Below are 20,571 nucleotides of genomic sequence, written 5' to 3'. Positions count from 1 at the left end.
AAATCCATTCTGTGATGCTTCTATTATAGTGTCAGACAGTAGATTTTACATCAGATGCTGTAACAATATCCTCGCCACAGTATTGATTAACAAGCTAGCTAGGTTGGGCAATGTATCAACTGATCCCGAATGCCTGCAATTAAAATTGTCTGCACTGCAACACTGGCACAAGCAGTTACATGCCAAAAATGCAGTCACTAACTTCATAGAGCCCATAGCCCAGCTATGGGCTCTGAGATATCTCTGAGAACGGAAGTATAGAGATTGAGGCAAAAAAATTCTAATAAGGGACATTTTTCCTTTTGTATCAGAGGGGTAGCCATGTTAGTCTGGATCTGTAAAAGCAGCAAAGAGTCCTGTGGCACCTGATAGACTAAAGCCTGGTCTACACTAGGCGTTTAAACCGGTTTTAGGAGCGTAAAACCGATTTAATGCCACACCCGTCCACACTAAGAGGCCCTTTAAACCGGTTTCTGTACTCCTCCCTAACGAGAGGAGTAGCGCTAATATCGGAATTACCATATCGGATTAGGGTTAGTGTGGCCGCAGATCGACGGTATTGGCCTCCGGGCGGTATCCCACAGTGCACCACTGACCGCTCTGGACAGCAATCTGAACTTGTATGCAGTGGCCAGGTAGACAGGAAAAGCCCCGCGAACTTTTGAATATTTCCTTTTTGCCCAGCGTGGAGCTCCGATCAGCACGTCTGGTGATGCAGTTAAAAATCAAAATAAAGAAAGATCTCCCGCATGGACGATGCGGACGTGATCGCTGTAAGGGCAGGCAAATCTGTTCTATCAGCGCTCCGTTACAGAAGACGAAATTCAAAATCATTTTTAAAAAATCTCCAGACAGACGCCATAGCAGGGGCTCAGCGCACTGCTGCGTGACAAACGTAACGGAAAGCCCAAGAATCAAATGGACGCTCATGGACTGGAGGACTCAAGCTATCCCACAGTTCCTGCAGTCTCCGAAAAGTATTTGCATTCTTGGCTGAGCTCCAAATGCTTCTAGGGTCAAACACAGTGTCCGCGGTGGGTCAGGGCATAGCTCGGCAATTTACGCACCCCCCTACCCACCCCAGAAGTGAAAGGGAAAACAATCCTCTCCTGACTCTTTTACATGTCACCCTATCTTTACTGAATGCTGCAGATAGACCCGATGCTGCAGCACTCAACACCAACATCCTTGCTCCCCCCCGCCATGGGTGGCTGATGGTGCAATATGACTGGTATCCGTCCTCGTCATCAGCCTATTGGCACATGGGGCAGTGCAAAAGGACTGGTAACCATGCTGACTAGCATCGGTGAGGTCTATCAAGGGTGCCTGGCCCTAATTTTTCCTGGTAGATGGTACAGTATGGCTGATAACCATCGTTGTCATAGCAACAGGGGGCTGAGCTCTGTCAGCCCCCACCCTTCATGTGTAAAAAAAAGATTCAATTGCCCCTGGACTAGCAGAGGGATGCTGGGCTCCTCTGCTCCACACGCCTTACTGTCCTGTCTGGACTATCATAGCAGCTGGAGGCTGCCTTCCACTCATTTCTCACTAACAAGTCAGTGTGTCTTATTCCTGCATTCTTTATTACTTCATCACACAAGTGGGGGGACAATGCTACAGTAGCCCAGGAAGGCTGGGGGAAGAACGGAATCAACAGGTGGGGTTGTTGCAGGAGCACCCCCTGTGAATAGCATACAGCTCATAATTTCTGCAGGATCTGACACAGAGCAGCTGCACTCTCTGATACAGTGGTTCTCTAGTACACTTGCCCATATTCTAGCCAGGACTGATTCTATTTTTAGATACCAAAAAGGAGGGATTGACTCTGGGAGTCATTCCCAATTTTGGCTTTTGCGCCCCTGGCTAAGAGCAGCCAGGGGCACTTATGACAGCAGCAAATGGTGCAAAAGACTGGTAACCATGCTCATCTTTTTACCAATTTATGGATTAGTAGATGGTACAGTATGGCTGATAACCATCTCTGCTGTCATGCAAAAGCAAAAGCATGCTGCTGTGTAGCGCTGCTGAATCGCCTCTGTGAGCGGCATCTAGTACACATACGGTGACAGTCACAAAAGGCAAAACAGGCTCCATGATTGCCATGCTATGGCATCTGCCAGGGCAATCCAGGGAAAAAAGGCGCAAAATGCTTGTCTGCCATTGCTTTCCCAGAGGAAGGAGTGACTGACGACATTTACCCAGAACCACCCGCGACAATGATTTTTGCCCCATCAGGCACTGGGATCTCAACCCGGAAATTCCAAGGGGCGGGGGAGGCTGCGGGAACTATGGGATAGCTACGGAATAGCTACCCACAGTGCAACGCTCCAGAAGTCGATGCTAGCCTCGGACCGTGGACGCACACCACCGATTTAATGTGTTTAGTGCGGCCGCGCGCACTCGATTTTATACAATCTGTTTTACAAAACCGGTTTATGCAAATTCGGAATAGTCCCGTAGTGTAGACGTACCCTAACAGACGTATTGGAGCATGAGCTTTCGTGGGTGAATACCCACTTCGTCGGATGCATTGCTCCTTTTGGTGTTTCTGAAGCCTTCAAGAGAGACCCTCCTTTGCCTACCAGAAATATTCATTAATTCTTGACTTGTCCTTTGTCCATGTCCCTTTATCCCCTTCCGCTCCTGTCAGTGCAGTTACCCCCTGATTTGTGTTTTATCTGATATCATCACCTCATTACAGCTAAATAATCAGTTATAGCTTTCTTGCTTCCTGCATCAAGTGTTTGAGCAGTAGAGATTAGAATCCCATTAGTCAAACAGACTCCAGGGTGATAGGCGTAGTGTAGATTCCCAGGTAGTCAGATTATTGAAAAATATAAGCACGAAGCATTGCAAGACATCCAGATAGTAACTGAGTGTAAATATTAAATAGCAGAATTCAGGTGCAAAGTCTGAATATTTTCTTCCAAGGAAACAACTAAATTCTTAAAACCAATGTCTATGCTACCACAGCACACAGTAGAATTTTAGAAAACCAAAATCAACATAAGGGAATCTCTCCATGTAATGCTCATTCAATTTACAAATCTGTACAAATTTATCCTGTTAGTAAATCTGATTACCACTTCATGGACAACAAAAAGTGTATATTTATAAACTCATTCCATTAATAACCGCAGATTCAAAATAATCCCTTTGGCTGACATTAGTAAAAACTCTACTTTCATGATTTGATACAATGCAATACAATCTCTGCAGAAGCCCCAGTAGGGGAAGCATATCACAGTCAAGCTGTGGCTGTACAGTCTATATTCAAACTTGTATTGCACTGCATTGAAACTAGTCTCCTCCATGCAAATTGAGAATTACAAGTGGAATTAGTTTCTTGGCATAAGTGTAATATAAAGGATATACCTATATATTATAAGCTTGTATTCTATCCCTGAGTATTGGAATGATATCAAGCCATAGCCACCAGTATTATCTGAATTAAGGTAGCACCCTGTAATGGGTTGTACAAACCCTCGCACTGGACAGGAAGTCGTTAAGAAGCAACTCTGACCTCAGGAAGCCAGGCCCTTCCACCCATGCCAACCATGCTCTCGCTGGTAGACAGGGTTTAAAAAACAGCCAGACAGTTGGAGGTTGGCAGGGTAGAGAAGAGGATGTGCTCTGAGAGCTCCAGGCTGTGTGAGACCTCAAGACCACACCAAGTTGGGAAACAGACAAGCTGCAGCTTCCAGGAACCTGAACCACAGTAGGAAGCCCTGAAAGCACTGTCCCATAGGGATGGGATGCAGAGGAAAGTAGGAAGTGACCCAGGGAAGCTGACTTGAGACTGTTGCAAGGCACTGCAGGGTAAGTGAAGCTGAACCAGCCTCCCAGAGTCAGAACCTGTGTCAGATGGGGTAGGGTGGGCCTGGGTTCCCTTACACTGCCTCTGAACTGCACTCATTAGGTGGAACTGCTGCCTTGGGTACTAACCACTAGGTGGGAGACACTATTTCCTAATCATACACAAATAGACACGGTCCCTGCCCAGATGAGTCTAACCATATAGGTTGTCTGTATCATCTATGACCAAAAGAGAATGCATCAAAACGCTAATTCTGAATATGCACATTTCTAAGTAATAATACAGTTTAGGTCATTTATGATGGTAAAACCTACATCCCATTGGTTTCCGCAGTAATAATATTTGGAGAAATCATTGTATCTGGTGGGTATAATAATTAGGGCTCCATGTCTGTTATGCACAACCTCTGTGATTTCTGCAGCAGCCAGTGTGGTTGACCCCAGGGCGGCCCAAGCAGCTGGTCTCAGAACCGCTGCTCAGGCAGCTCCAGGGATAGCCACTCCAAACACTGCTGGAGTGGCCCCGGGGCCAGCTACACTGGTCACTGGTTGGGTGGTCCTAGGGACCACTCGAGCAGCGGCCGGTGTGGCTGGCCCTGGGGACTGCCTGAGCAGCAGTCCCGGGGCGGTGGGAGCAGCTGCATTTCAGTGGGCCCCGACAGCTGGTGCCACTGGCCCCTGGACAGCCCCCCGAGCAGCAGTCCCCCCAGACTCCCCTCCGAGCAGCAGCTCCCCGACTCTTCCCCCCCCCCCCGAGCAGCAGCCCCATAAAAGACTCTCTATATGGTCTTATGTTTTTGGGTTATGGGGTTAATGCCAGTGGTCCCCCCCATGTAGCCCACAGAAATTATAAAAAGGTAATCTTTTCCTCAGAGCTCTCAGCAGGAGTTCTAAGCCTAAGCCTCAGTGTGTTGATCACTGCATCATGCCCTGTGTGTACTAGAACAATTCATAGGCCTGGTCTACACTAGGAGTTTATGTCGAATTTAGCAGCATTAATTCGATTTAACCGTGCAACCGTCCACACCAGGAAGCCATTTAATTCAACATAAAGGGCTCTTTAGTTCGACTTCTGTACTCCTCCCCGACAAGGGAGTAGCACTAAATTCGACATGGCTATGTCGAATTAGGCTAGGTGTGGATGCAAATCGACCTTAGTAGCTCCGGGAGCTATCCCACAGTGCACCACTCTGTTGACGCTCTGGACAGCAGTCCGAGCTTCGATGTTCTGACCAGCCACACAGGAAAAGCCCCGGGAAAATTTGAATTCCTTTTCCTGTCTGGACAGTTTGAATCTCATTTCGTGGTTGGACATCGGGGCGAGCTCAACAGCACCGGCAGCGATGCAGAGCTCTCCAGCAGAGGAGTCCATGCAATCTCAGAGTAGAAAGAGGGCCCCAGCATGGACTGACTGGGAAGTCTTGGATCTGATCGCTGTGTGGGGCGATGAGTCTGTGCTTTCGGAGCTGCGCTCCAACAAATGGAATGCCAAGACCTACGAGAAGGTCTCCAAAGCCATGGCACTCAGAGGATACAGCCGGGATGCAACGCAGTGCCGCGTGAAAATCAAGGACCTGAGACAAGGCTACCAAAAAATCAAAGCGGCAAACGGACGCTCCGGAGCCCAGCCCCAGACATGCCGCTTCTACGAGGCACTGCATGTGATTCTTGGTGGGTCTGCCACCACTGCCCCACCAGTGACCGTGGACTCTGAGGATGGGATAGTGTCAATTGGCAGTTTCTCGGCGATGTTCGCGGATGGGGAAGATGAGGAAGGGTTTGTGGAGGACGAGGCAGGCGACAGCACTTACAATACTGATTTCCCCAACAGCCAGGATCTCTTCATCACCCTCACAGAGATCCCCTACCAACCGTCCCCGGCAGTTAACCCGGACTCTGAATCAGGGGAAGGATCAGTCGGTAAGTGCTATAAACATGTAAACATTTATTTTTTAAAAAACAGGAATAAAAACTATATGAAAAGAAGGTCAATGCATATGGGGTTAGAACAGAAATCCTCTTGGGTCAGTTCCACGAAGCTCTCGTAGAGGTACTCGAAAAGCCTCCGCAGGAGGTTCCTGGGGAGAGGTGCCTTATTGGATGCTCCGTGGAAGCACACTCTTCCGCGCCAGGCTATCCTCAGGTACTGTGGGAGCATTGCCTCCACGAGCATGGCAGCATAGGGCCCTGGTTTGTGCAGGGTTTCACGCAGCATGCGCTCTCTGTCTCTCTTAGTGACCCGCCTCAGGATGATCTTGCTCGGCAACTGCTGCATCTAATTAGGGGAATTAGTGTAATGTTACTATTGGGAATGCTTCACTTTTCCTTTGCATAACAATAAGCGTAGTTTAACAGCCACGTGGTGGAGGCTGCAGAGGGGAAGCATACAGGGATCTTTCCTGGGGACAGCCGCGAGTGGGTGGAACAGGGTCAGAGTTTATGCTTTCCGGATTGCCTGCAGCAGGAGGGCACTGCTATACATTAACTTTTAAGCAGCCTAAAGTTTACGGCTTACCATGCCTGGCTGCTACATGGATTCTGCTGTCCTGCCCCGCTTGTCTGATCTCCAGTGCAAGACCCCAGGCAATGAAAGCGAAGGGCGAAAATTCGAACTTGTCCTGAGAGCGCATGAGATAGGTGCCGTGTATGGTCTTGTTCACAGAGACAGACTAGACTGTGTTCAGTGTTCGCAAACATGTATCTTTGCAAGGAAATCACTTCCTTTTTCCTATCACACAGCTGCGGCTGTTTCCCGACCTGCCCCGGCATCCCCCTCACAGAGGCTGGCGCAGATTAGGCGGTGAAAGAAAAAGACTCGGGATGAGATGTTCACTGAACTGATGGCCTGCTCCAGAGCCGAGGCGGCCCAGCAGAGCCAGTGGAGGGAGACCCTCTCCCAGTACCAGCGCTCACACAGCGAACGGGAGGAAAGGTGGCGGCAGGAAGACCAGCAGGCGACTCAAACGCTGCTTGGCCTAATGAGGGAGTAAACGGACACGCTCCGGCGCCTTGTGGATGTTCTGCAGGACCGCAGGCAGGAGGAGAGAGCCCCCCTGCACTGTATCTGCAACCGCCCTCCCCCGCCACAAAGTCCTGTCCCCCCCCTCACCCAAAATAACAAGAAGGAGGGGCGCTAGGGACTGTGAAAACTGTCACTCCACCCCAGCAGAGCGCTCATGTACCAAACAGCTCTCATTCCCCAAATTTTGAGAAGTGCTTCCCTTCCTGGCTCACCCAATCCCAAATCCCAGTTTCATCCCCCAACTGTGTAGTTGAGTATTAAAAATAGTTTGCTGTTAAGTACTGTTTCAGTCATGTTTCTTTGCAGAAGACTTTGTGTGAAGGGGGGGGAGAGGGGTTTGTTAATTGCATAGGACAGCCACCATTACCAGGGTACAGACATGGGGGCAGGATCAACAGCAGGTCACACACAGAGTGCAGTCACTAGGCACCCGGGTCACTCTGGGAGGTGTCTGCTGCCCCAGGGTCCTAGCGCCTGCCATCCACAAATGGCAAGGCAGGCTGCCCTTACCATGCCCTTCCACCCTAGCCATGAGCCTCTCCAATGCCCTGAGCCCCAGCCAGAGCCCTCATCCCCCTACACCTAGCACCCTTCCCACACACCCCTCACCCCTTCCTGCAAACCCACCCCTTCCTGCACACCCTCCTGTAATCGTCCTCCCCCCAGAGACCGCTGTAGGAGCAGGAGCCTGTCATTCCTCGAGTATAGAAGCGGTCTGTACATCACTGCACACAGTACCCACCACAGTCTGCGTCCCTGTTTGAACCCTTTAACGCGAATTCATTTGTAAAGAAAACTTTGTTAATTAACAATGTTCCATTAACTTTATTTTTAAACGTCTGTTGGAAGGGGGGAAACCTGGTGAACGGGGTATGTAACCGCAGAAAAAAGTCAATAGTAACTGAAACAGGGGCAGGTTCAGCTTCTCTGTAAAGAGACTGGACAGTCATAGGTTACTCTGCTCTCTGAGGAACCTAGCTTTCAAAGCCTCCCGGATGCACAGCGCTTCCCGCTGGGCTCTTCTAATCGCACGGGTGTCTGGCTGAGCGTAATCAGCAGCCAGGCGATTTGCCTCAACCTCCCATCCCTCCATAAAGGTCTCCCCCTTGCTCTCACAGAGATTGTGGAGCACACAGCAAGCTGCAATAACAATGGGGATATTGGTTTCGCTGAGATCCGAGCGAGTCAGTAAGCTCCTCCATCTCCCCTTGAGACGTCCGAAAGCACACTCCACCACCATTCTGCACTTGCTCAGCCGGTAGTTGAAGAGTTCCTTCTCACTGTCCAGGGCGCCTGTATAGGGCTTCATGAGCCAGGGCATTAGCGGGTAGGCTGGGTCCCCGAGGATCACTGTAGGCATCTCCACATCCCCAACAGTTATTGTGTGGTCCGGGAAGAAACTACCTTCCTGCAGGCGTCTAAACAGACAAGAGTTCCTGAACAGACGCGTGTCATGAACCTTGCCCGGCCACCCGACGTTGATGTTGGTAAAGCGTCCCCTGTGGTTCACCAGTGCTTGCAACACCATTGAAAAGTAGCCCTTTCTGTTAATATACTGGCTGGCCTGGTGGGCCGGTCCCAGGATAGGGATGTGAGTCCCATCTATAGCCCCACCGCAGTTTGGGAATCCCATTGCGGCGAAGCCATCTATGACGACCTGGACGTTTCCCAGGGTCACTACCTTTGTGAGCAGTAGGTCAACGATTGCGTTGGCTACTTGCATCACAGCAACCCCCACGGTAGATTTGCCCACGCCAAAGTGGTTCGCTACTGACCGGTAGCTGTCTGGCGTTGCAAGTTTCCAGAGAGCTATGGCCACTCGCTTCTCCACACTCAGGGCTGCTCGCATCCGGGTGTCCTGGCGCTTCAGTGCAGGGGACAGCAAGTCACAGAGTTCAAGGAAAGTGCCCTTACGCATCCTGAAGTTTCGCAGCCACTGTGATTCATCCCAGACCTGCAGCACTATGCGGTCCCACCAGTCCGTGCTTGTTTCCCGGGCCCAGAATCACCGTTCCACAGCATGAACTTGACCCATTGCCACCATGATCTCCGCGGCGCGGGATCCCGTGCTTTACATAAGAACATAAGAAAGGCCGTACCGGGTCAGACCAAAGGTCCATCTAGTCCAGTATCTGTCTACCGACAGTGGCCAATGCCAGGTGCCCCTGAGGGAGTGAACCTAACAGGCAATGATCAAGTGATCTCTCTCCTGCCATCCATCTCCATCCTCTGGTGTCCCTAGTCTCTGTTCGTCATTCTTACCCATCCTGGCTAATAGCCATTTATGGACTTAGCCACCATGAATTTATCCAGTCCCCTTTTAAACATTGTTATAGTCCTAGCCTTCACAACCTCCTCAGGTAAGGAGTTCCACAAGTTGACTGTGCGCTGCGTGAAGAAGAACTTCCTTTTATTTGTTTTAAACCTGCTGCCTATTAATTTCATTTGGTGACCCCTAGTTCTTGTATTATGGGAATAAGTAAATAACTTTTCCTTATCCACTTTCTCAACATCACTCATGATTTTATATACCTCTATCATGTCCCCCCTTAGTCTTCTCTTTTCCAAACTGAAGAGTCCTAGCCTCTTTAATCTTTCCTCATATGGGACCCTCTCTAAACCCCTAATCATTTTAGTTGCTCTTTTCTGAACCTTTTCTAGTGCTAGAATATCTTTTTTTGAGGTGAGGAGACCACATCTGTACACAGTATTCGAGATGTGGGCGTACCATGGATTTATATAAGGGCAATAATATATTCTCAGTCTTATTCTCTATCCCCTTTTTAATGATTCCTAACATCCTGTTTGCTTTTTTGACCGCCTCTGCACACTGCATGGACATCTTCAGAGAACTATCCACGATAACTCCAAGATCTTTTTCCTGACTTGTTGTAGCTAAATTAGCCCCCATCATGTTGTATGTATAGTTGGGGTTATTTTTTCCAATGTGCATTACTTTACATTTATCCACATTAAATTTCATTTGCCATTTTGTTGCCCAATCACTTAGTTTTGTGAGATCTTTGAAGTTCTTCACAATCTGCTTTGGTCTTAACTATCTTGAGTAGTTTAGTATCATCTGCAAACTTTGCCACCTCACTGTTTACCCCTTTCTCCAGATCATTTATGAATAAATTGAATAGGATTGGTCCCAGGACTGACCCTTGGGAACACCACTAGTTACCCCTCTCCATTCTGAGAATTTACCATTAATTCCTACCCTTTGTTCCCTGTCCTTTAACCAGTTCTCAATCCATGAAAGGACCTTTCCTTTTATCCCATGACAGCTTAATTTACGTAAGAGCCTTTGGTGAGGGACCTTGTCAAAGGCTTTCTGGAAATCTAAGTACACTATGTCCACCGGATCCCCCTTGTCCACATGTTTGTTGACCCCTTCAAAGAACTCTAATAGATTAGTAAGACACGATTTCTCTTTACAGAAACCATGTTGACTATTGCTCAAGAGTTTATGTTTTTCTATGTGTCTGACAATTTTATTCTTTACTATTGTTTCAACTAATTTGCCTGGTACCGACGTTAGACTTACCGGTCTGTAATTGCCGGGATCACCCCTAGAGCCCTTTTTAAATATTGGCGTTACATTAGCTAACTTCCAGTCATTGGGTACCAAAGCCGATTTAAAGGACAGGTTACAAACCTTAGTTAATAGTTCCACAACTTCACATTTGAGTTCTTTCAGAACTCTTGGGTGAATGTCATCTGGTCCCGGTGACTTGTTAATGTTGAGTTTATCAATTAATTCCAAAACCTCCTCTAGTGACACTTCAGTCTGTGACAGTTCCTCAGATTTGTCACCTACAAAAGCCAGCTCAGGTTTGGGAATCTCCCTAACATCCTCAGCCGTGAAGACTGAAGCAAAGAATCCATTTAGTTTCTCCGCAATGACTTTATCATCTTTAAGCGCTCCTTTTGTATTTTCATTGTCAAGGGGCCCCACTGGTTGTTTAGCAGGCTTCCTGCTTCTGATGTACTTAAAAAACATTTTGTTATTACCTTTGGAGTTTTTGGCTAGCCGTTCTTCAAACTCCTCTTTGGCTTTTCTTATTACACTCTTGCACTTAAGTTGGCAGTGTTTGTGCTCCTTTCTATTTGCCTCACTAGGATTTGACTTCCACTTTTTAAAGGAAGTCTTTTTATCTCTCACTGCTTCTTTTACATGGTTGTTAAGCCATGGTGGCTCTTTTTTAGTTCTTTTACTGTTTTTCTTAATTTGGGGTATACATTGAAGTTGGGCCTCTACTATGGTATCTTTAAAAAGGGCCCACGCAACTTGCAGGGATTTCACTTTAGTCACTGTACCTTGTAACTTTTGTCTAACTAACCCCCTCATTTTTGTATAGTTCCCCCTTTTGAAATTAAAGGCCACAGTGTTGGGCAGTTGAGATGTTCTTCCCACCACAGGGATGTTGAATGCTATTGTATTATGGTCACTATTTCCAAGCGGTCCTGCTATAGTTACCTCTTGGACCAGCTCCTGCGCTCCACTCAGGATTAAATATAGAGTCGCCTCTCCCCTTGTGGGTTCCCGTACCAGCTGCTCCATGAAGCAGTCATTTAAAGTATCGAGAAATTTTATCTCTGCATTTCGTCCTGAAGTGAAATGTTCCCAGTCAATATGGGGATAATTGAAATCCCCCACTATTATTGGGTTCTTAATTTTGATAGCCTCTCTAATTTCCCTTAGCATTTCATCATCACTATTACTGTCCTGGTCAGGAGGTCGATAATAGATCCCTACTGTTATATTTTTACTAGAGCATGAAATTTCTATCCATAGAGACTCTATGGAACCTGTGGATTCGCTTAAGATTTTTACTTCATTTGAATCTACACTTTCTTTAACATATAGTGCCACTCCTCCCCCTGCACGGCCTGTCCTGTCCTTCCGATATATTTTGTACCCCGGAATGATTGTGTCCCATTGATTGCTCTCAGTCCACCAGGTTTCTGTGATGCCTATTATAACTATATCCTCCTTGATCACAAGGCACTCTAGTTCACCCATCTTATTATTTAGACTTCTGGCATTTGTGTACAAGCACTTTAAAAACTTCTCCCTGTTTATTAGCCTGCCTTTTTCTGATGTGCCAGATTCTTTTTTATATGACTGTTTATCATCTGATCCGGCCCTTACATTATACTTCTCATTCCTCTGCTCCCGACTATAACCTGGAGATTCTCTATCATCAGACTCTCCCCTAAGAGAAGTCTGTGTCCGATCCACACGCTCCTCTGCAGCAGTCGGCTTTCCCCCATCTCCTAGTTTAAAAACTGCTCTACAACCTTTTTAATGTTTAGTGCCAGCAGTCTGGTTCCACTTTGGTTTAGGTGGAGCCCATCTCTCCTGTATAGGCTCCTCCCATCCCAGAAGTTTCCCCAGTTCCTAATGAACGTGAACCCCTCCTCTCTACACCATCGTCTCATCCACGCATTGAGACTCTGCAGCTCTGCCTGCCTACCTGGCCCTGCGCGTGGAACTGGGAGCATTTCTGAAAATGCCACCATAGAGGTCCTGGATTTCAGTCTCTTCCCTAGCAGCCTAAATTTGGCTTCCAGGACATCTCTCCTACCCTTCCCTATGTCATTGGTACCTACATGTACCACGACCACCGGCTCCTCCCCAGCACTACACATAAGTCTATCTAGATGCCTTGAGAGATCCGCAACCTTCGCACCAGGCAGGCAAGTCACCATACGGTTCTCCCGGTCATCACAGACCCAGCTATCTACATTTCTAATAATCGACTCTCCCATTACTAACACCTGCCTTTTCCTAGAAACTGGAGTTCCCTCCCCCGGAGAGGCAACCTCAGTGCGAGAGGCAACCCCAACACCATCTGGAAGGAGGGTCCCAACTACGGGAAGGTTTCCCTCTGCTCCCATCGACTGCTCTACTTCCCTGGGCCCTTCTTCCTCCTCAACAGCACAGGAGCTGTCTAAGCGGAGGTGGGACAATTCTACAGTGTCCCGGAAAGCCTCATCAACATACCTCTCTGCCTCTCTCAGCTCCTCCAGTTCCACCACCCTGGCCTCCAAAGCCCGTACAGGGCCAGGAGCTCCTTGCACCGACTGCACACATATGCCACCCGCCCACAGGGCAGGTAATCATACATGCGACAGTCAGTGCAATAAACTGGATAGCCCCCACTCTGCTGCTGGGCTTCTGCCTGCATTGTCTCCTAGTTAGTGAAAGGGTGGTTTACGGAAAGTAGTTTTGGACGGTGGTTCGGTTTATAGGTTTTAGGGGGGGCCCACGGGGATGGGGTTAGGGCTGGTGAGGGGCTCCCACTCCCTTCCCACTCCCCTTCTAAACTCCCCTGCGAAACTCCCTGTTAGCAGCCCCTGGTCGCTTGTGCGCGGCTTTATAAAGCCCTGGCCTGAGTGAATGCCCCGCCCACTGATTAAGGCTCAACCAATTACCAGAGGCTTCGAGCTTTCAAACCTGCCTCCAACTGCCAGCCAGAGTACACGGTCCCTCAAACAACCAAACAAACAAACAGACTGACACACACAAGCTCAGCACACAGCAAGTAACCCCCAAACACAAACAAACACACACTACAGACAGTCACTTACCCCACAGATGCTGTATTAGCTCCTCCTTCACCTGGAGAACTCCCTTGCGAAACTCCCTGTTAGCAGCCCCTGTTCGCAAAGCTCCCTGGTCGCTTGTGCGCGGCTTTATGAGCTTTGTGCGCTTTGTGAGAGGTCTGTGCCACTCTGACACTTCATGTCCTCACTGTGCTGCCGGAGCCTCCTCGCCCGATTTCTCATCAGCTGACTGTGGAAGAGGTGGACGATAAGGTGCAAGGAGTTGACAATGCCCATAAGTGCAGCAATGATCGCAGAGGGCTCCATGCTCGCAGTGCTGTGGCGTCTGCGCTGTCACTGACCAGAAAAGTGCGCGAACAGATTGCCCGCCGGCGCTTTCAGGGAGGGAGGGCGGGAGTGACGGTTGAATGACGACAGTTACCCAAAACCACCCTCGACACATTTTTCTCCCAGCAGGCATTGGGGGCTCTACCCAGCATTCCAATGGGAAGCGGGGACTGCGGGAACTGTGGGATAGCTGCCCAGACTGCACCGCTTCCAATGTCGACGCTTGCCCCGTTAGTGTGGACTCACAAAGTCGAATTAGTGTCCTTAGTGTGGATACACAAATTCGACTTCATAAGGTCGAATCCACAAATTCGACCTAAGTTAAATCAAACTACTCTTGTAGTGTAGACATACCCATAGACTCATAGAAGTTTAAGATTGGAAGAGATGTCAGGAGGTCATCTAGTCCAACCCCCTGCTCAAAGCAGGACCAGCCCCAACTAAATTATCCTAGCCAGGGCTTTGTCAAGCCAGGCCTTAAAAACCTCTAAGGAAGGAGTTTCCACCACCTCCTGAGGTAGCCCATTCCAGTGCTTCACCACCCTCCTAGTGAAATAGTATTTCCTAATATCCAACCTAAACCTCCCCCACTGCAACTTGAGGCCATTGCTTCTTGTTCTGTCATCTGCCACCACTGAGAATAGCCTAACTCCATCCTCTTTGGAACCCCTCTTCAGGTAGTTGAAGGCTGGTATCTCACTACTCTTCTCTTCTGCAGACTAAATAACCCCAGTTCCCTCAGCCTCTCTTCATAAGTCATGTGCCCCACACCCCTAATAATTTTCATTGCCCTCCACTGGACTCTCCAATTTGTCCACATCCTTTCTGTAGTGGAGGGTGGGGGCCCAAAACTGGATGCAATACTCCAGATGTGGCCTCACCAGTGCTGAATATTCACCTCCCTCAATCTGCTGGCAATGCTCCTACTAATGCAGCCCAATATGCTGTTAGCCTTCTTGTCAACAAGGGCACACTGCTGACTGATGTCCAGCTTCTCGTTCACTGTAATCCCCAGGTCCTTTTCTGCAGATCTGAGGCTTAGCCGGTTGGTCCCCAGCCTGGAGCAGTGCATGGGATTCTTTCAGCCTCAGTGAAGGACTCTGCACTTGTCCTTGTTGAACCTCATACGATTTCAACTGGTAGATTGCTTCTCACTATATGAGTCTGGCAGGGCTAGCTTTCTGTCATATGCTATTTATATGGGTAGAGGGAACAGTGGTCAAAAGGAATTGGCAGCAAGACTGTTCAAGGGCTAGACTGAATGTTGAGCTGTCAGAAATAATGAGAGAGGAGAGGAGAGCATAGAAAAAATAGAGGACTCCCCCTGCTTGACAACCCCAGGACAACAGAGCAGTTCCACAAAGGGATTTAGGTACCTAAGTCCCTGTTTTTAGACACCACTGTGATCTACCAAATCTACTCTGCTGCTGTCTAATGGGCACCTAAATTCTCTGGGCCCCTATTTTTTTTCCAGTAAAATTCCCTAGGTGCCTATGTTTCTGCCTCTAGATCTACATACTGCTATCACACTCTATGTATCAGGACACCTATCTGCTGCCTGAGCCCTAACACAGTTCATGAACCAGAGGAACACCTATTTTTTTTCTGCAGGGCCCTACCTTGTATATGTGCTCAGAGCCCACTAAAAGATCAGACCTCATTCAAATCACCATCACTGCCCACTTTATAACTTTCAGTGATCTGAGCACTCATCTGGGATGTGGGGGACCCAGTTCAATCCCCCTCATCTTGATGGGAGAAAGTATTTAAATAAGGACACCTCCTCTCTATGAAGAGTGCCCTAACCACTGGCAATGGGATATCTGAAGTGGGGCTCCATCAATCTCTCCTGCTGAAGCTGTTCCACTTTGGATAAATAATTAGTTATTGAAGTAGGGAGACTGGACCCTGTAGCCTGGACTCAAGTGCCTAAATCTGTGAGAGGGCAGGGCTTTGGGCACCTCCCTTTCAAATTGTCTAGTTTAGGTTGTACCTTGCCTAGTGTGGTGGCTATGGTGGGTCTCATCCTCACCTATCTCTCCCCATGCATAATATAAGGAGACTAATGAATAACTCAGATTTTGTGGAGTCCAGTGTTATTCCAATAATTTTCAGGCTTCCAAATCACTTCTCTCTCTCCCCCTTTTCTACTCATGGCAGCTACAATGCTTAAAAGACAAAGAAAGCACCACTGAATGAGGGCTGGTCCTGGCTGCACAGCTTTCCAGTCAGTAGATTTGTGTAAACATATGGTGAGACAAAACCTTTTTGCTTTTAAGTTCACTTATCCTGTTAATTTAGGTATTTAGCTTGTATTTTATCTTTTATTTCTTTTGTAGCAAATCCTGAACTTTATGCCTCATCACTTGTAGTCACTTAAAATATTTCTTTTTTTTCTCTGTAGTTAATAAACTTGTTCTACTGTTTTATTTAACTAGTGTGTTTGGATTAAAATGTGTGGGAAACTCCATTTGGAATAACGAAGTTGGTGCATACTATTTTCCATTGAAAAAATGATGGACTTTATATGAGCTTGCATTATTCAGCAAGATGCTGGGCAATACAAGACACACATTTCCGGAGGAAAGTCTGGGACTAGAAAATCTTCTGATGTTCATCTGCAGTGTAATTCATGGGTGGCTAGCTAGTAGCACTCAATACTATGTAGCTGGGAGCAAGTTACATGCTGGAGGCTGTGTGTTTACTGGCTAGGAGTGGCTGTTCACCAGTAAAGCAGTGTAAAAGGTATCTCAGGTTGGAGAACTCAAGAGACACAGCTATTCATCAGTCCAGCTTGTACCCTGGGAGTATGTCAGTAGGGTAGTCTATAGGAGACCCAAGTTCAATTGTTGGTCACCATAGATGTCTTGGTGTCTCAGGGAAAGTCACTTCGGCACAGATTTTTAAAAATATTTAAGTGTTGTAGCACTCAGTGTTCCATAACCTAACTGATTCAGGAGCCTGAGTCTCATTTTTAAAAGTGATGTAGGCACTTAGGAGCCTAAATCCCCTTGACTGAATGAGACATTAGCTCCAAAGTGCCTAAATCCCTTTTAAACATGAGTCTCAGACTCGACTCAGTCAGGTGTTGCAATGCTGAGTGCAGTAATGTCTTAAATACTTTACAATCTGGGCCTTAGTCTCTCTGTGCCTCAGTACCCCCTTCTGTTATAGCAACAATGAGAGTGCTAGTGGAGTCAAGGATCCAGGATGCTTCTGGTTTTAAAGCACTGTGTTGTCGTCATCTGCTCAGAGGAGGCCTGCATGACACAGTGGTTTAGTACAGATGTGATTATTACATTAATGGCTGTTGCCAAGGATGGTGTTTCTGGCCTCTGTTTGTCAGAAGCTGGGAATGAACAACAGAGGATGGATCACTTGATGGTTAACTGTTCTGTTCATTCCCTCTGAAGCACCTGGCATTGGCCATCGTCAGAAGACAGGATATAGGGTGATGTGGACATTTGATTTGAATCACTATGGCCAATGTTGTGTTAATTTTTTGCTACCACACTGGGGAGTGAACCAAAGACCTCCAGCGCTAAATGTGTGAGCTGCTACAACTTGACCTAGTGAGGTCCATAGTGCCTGAAAAAACTGATGTGTTTTGTGGACTGGCACACACCCAAAACATTGGGATAGCCACCTGCAGTTTGTCTACATTGACACTCCTATTATTACTATAACTGGTAGAGCTGAACCAATGGGAGGAACAATATTGATACTTTTGCTAAGACAGTCTAATGTAGACAAGGCCTCACTATTAGCAGTCTTTTTGGCTACATGCTAGAAACAGTCTTATGTTTGCCTAGTTTATATTCATATAAAAATGCTCTAGTGTAAGTAAAAGTATCATTTTAAAGCTAGTTTTATATCCACAGAGTGGCTTCAGACACTCTACATATTAACCTCTAATAATGATTCAGAAATGTCCTTTAGGATTATCAACTTGTTCTTTACTATAGAAATAAATGAGGTGCTTATATTCTACTTATTCTATTTTTTTTAACGGATCTAGGTACATTTGATTGTAAACCTTATGGCCCAAAGCCTACAAACAAAGGGCGGCGACTGAGTTAGCTCTCTGCTGGCATCTGCTGGGGAACAAGGGAGTCGACTGAGTAAGGCAGTACCTCATTTACATATTAACTACATATTAACCACTGTTTTGAACTTGGGGCCAATATTTTGAAAATCACTCTAGTGAAAGCCAACTGGGCAAGGCCTAGAAAATTACTGGGTTCAAGTTCACCCTGACTATAACTGGGGTTTGCTGAGGTTGAGTTAGCCAAAAAAAGGAAAGCCAAAAACAGAAACATGGAGTCTGTGGAGGTTCCCTTATATCACTGTTCCCTTTTTAAAAGAGATGAGCTGAAGATATAGCTTCATCCTGAGAAGATACTGGAGCAACTGATCTGGTCCCTAGCTGAGAACTTCAGGGTGTAGATAGAGCAGAGAAGCAGTTGCAGAGCACTGGTAGTATATTTAGATGAGAGCTACTAATCAGTCAAAGGCAGAGAGGAGTGGTAGTTTGACCCCTAGCAGAGCTGAATGGGGATCCTCATTATTGAGGGCTGAGTATATGGACAGCAGCTATTTCAGCTACAGAGGGAGCAGATCAGAGTGGATTGTCAGCTCCAGTCTCCATCTGCCTAGGAGCTCTGGTGAGGCCTCCCTGACCCAGCATCACACCTGAATGTCTCTATAGCAGGTCAAGCAGCAGAAATCCACAGCTTGCCTAGACAGTTCAGACCCAGATTCTCCTTGGGACTAACTAACTGTGAGTGAGGAGGTGACAATGCTCCATCCGGTGCTTATGCTTATTATGGGGTGGACATAGGTTGGGACTGTGATTCATGTACATTGAAGTAATAGTGGCAGAAATTGTTAAAAGTAAGGCTTGAATGCATTTACCTGGTCATTTCCCTTTCCCCAGTAAAGTTTTTGTGTTTAAAAACCCTTTGGTCCCTGTGCTGGCAAGTGGGGAATAAGTTGCCTGTCAGTGACACCCCGAGTGATACATATGTTCCAAGGTTACTGGGTGAGGGCTAAAACTGGAGTTATTTAAATTTTAGAAAAACCCTGGAAAGCAAGGACCAGCCCTTGATTGCTGCCAATGTCACTGGCAGAAGGCTTACATTATTATAACAATTGTCTCAGAAAATATGGTTATTTGTGGAGAGATAGACAAGAGGAACTATTTTTGTGGTTATAAAATGAACAGTCAGCTCAGGGTTTTTTCATTCAGTGTGTTCCTGTAAAGCTTAAAAGTTTGCAGCAAATAAACAGTCCCATGAGAAACAGTAGTCAGTAGCAGGTGCTAAGACTCCCCTTGATCATTTCTGGTTATTCTTTTTTGTTTTGTTGTAATAGGGCAATGAAACAACATTTGCTTTATCTGAAGACCTTTGCCTCAGGGCGGTTGAGAATAAGGGATTCCACATTCTGACACTTCAAAGTATCTTTTTTCTAATTTTGTTTCACACACTGTCGCTTTCAGATTGAACAATTTATCTCAGTCAGAATTTAAGTGTTTGGAGTGCAGTGATAAGAGTAAGAACGCTATGGGGCCTGATTTTCCTTTCAGTTTCACTGATGGTGTGAATCAGGGGTAATGCTGCTGAAGTTGATGGAGTCACAACCATTTTACATTAGGGTAAGCAAGAGAAGAATCAGGCCTAACACTTCTTTCAAACATCAAAAGCCCTGGCCCTGCTTGTGAAGTATGAGGTGCCACTGGGGAAGCCTACAGTACTGGCATCTGGGCTAATCAATAGAGTGGTTAATAAACATTTAACTTACCTTTATAATTTTTATACTTCAGAAACTGAAATATCAGGTGGGTAAGTTTGTTTTTTCAACTGCTCTCTCAGATAGCTGAGCTATATCTCCTTGCATTTCATTTTTGACTCAAGGGGTTTTGTTTCAAACACCAGCTGCTCAAACCTGGACTTCCCTTTTTGCATTCAGTGTTGCTTCTTTTGATATGTGAACATCTGGGAGAGATTTGTTTTTAAAATCTCGAGTCACTGGGCTGCTTAGAGGATATATTTGAAACCTTCTTTGTTCACTGTTGTTACACAGGGAAGATTATTTTAGTGATGAAAAGAAACTACATACCTCAAATCTTTAATATTTAAAGTGCATATTTATTGGAGTGTTAATATAGTTACCTTTAAAATACCAGGTTTTTTAAAGCTGTTAACTTATTTGACAAAAAATTGGTGCTTTGATCCATGTTCTTGTTTACTAGTGCGCAAAATTCATTTTATTTTTTCCATGTGGAAACTGAGTTTTTTGTAAATTTTCTCAAGGGCAAAATTTAATCTCATCTGTCCCTTCTCTCCCGTTTTACAGGCATTATAGTGAACTGTGAGGACGCAAAAGGCGACTGTCTGTTTGGTGTGCGTGAAACAGTCTGGTGTGTATATTACAAACATTTTTTTGACTCTAATTAAAGTTCAATGATTGGTGCACCAAGAGTTATTTTTATTAACAATACCAGTTGTGGAACCATGTAATTTTGATAAAATTTGCATAATTGAGGATGGAACTGTTTTTGGTGAGTTCAAAATCTTCTAACTCAGCAATATAAAGTTAGTTCTTGAAGATGGAGAGTTCCAGTAAAGATGTGTGTCTATTTATTCTATTAACACCGTTTGTATTTGTTTTTAAATTGCTGTGGTTGCCCCACTTTTCCACAGTTGCACTTTCCTTTATTCAGTTTTCACTGTTCTTGATGATTTCAGAAGAATATAAAAACCTAAGATTTGCAAACATTTTGTGCAACAGAAGAGCAGGCCTGTTATGAAGATGACCTACTTACCCACAAA

The 20,571-nt window shown here is 46.4% G+C and overlaps 1 long non-coding RNA gene across 1 annotated transcript in view; it reads left to right on the top strand.

The window, feature by feature from the left end:
- LOC120400331 overlaps positions 1–20,149 on the top strand; it is a 48,752-nt gene extending 28,603 nt beyond the window's left edge. Inside the window, exons 2-3 of the long non-coding RNA XR_005595739.1 lie at positions 17,757–17,859; positions 20,096–20,149. This is a non-coding gene — a long non-coding RNA (uncharacterized LOC120400331). The remainder of the gene's footprint in view (positions 1–17,756; positions 17,860–20,095) is intronic.
- The last annotated feature ends 422 nt before the right edge of the window (positions 20,150–20,571 follow it).

This window comes from Mauremys reevesii, linkage group 3 (genome assembly GCF_016161935.1).
Source record: "Mauremys reevesii isolate NIE-2019 linkage group 3, ASM1616193v1, whole genome shotgun sequence".
Classification (NCBI taxonomy): domain Eukaryota; kingdom Metazoa; phylum Chordata; order Testudines; family Geoemydidae; genus Mauremys; species Mauremys reevesii.
Note: the sequence above shows the minus strand (reverse complement) of the source record. Positions and strands in the feature narration are given on the sequence as shown.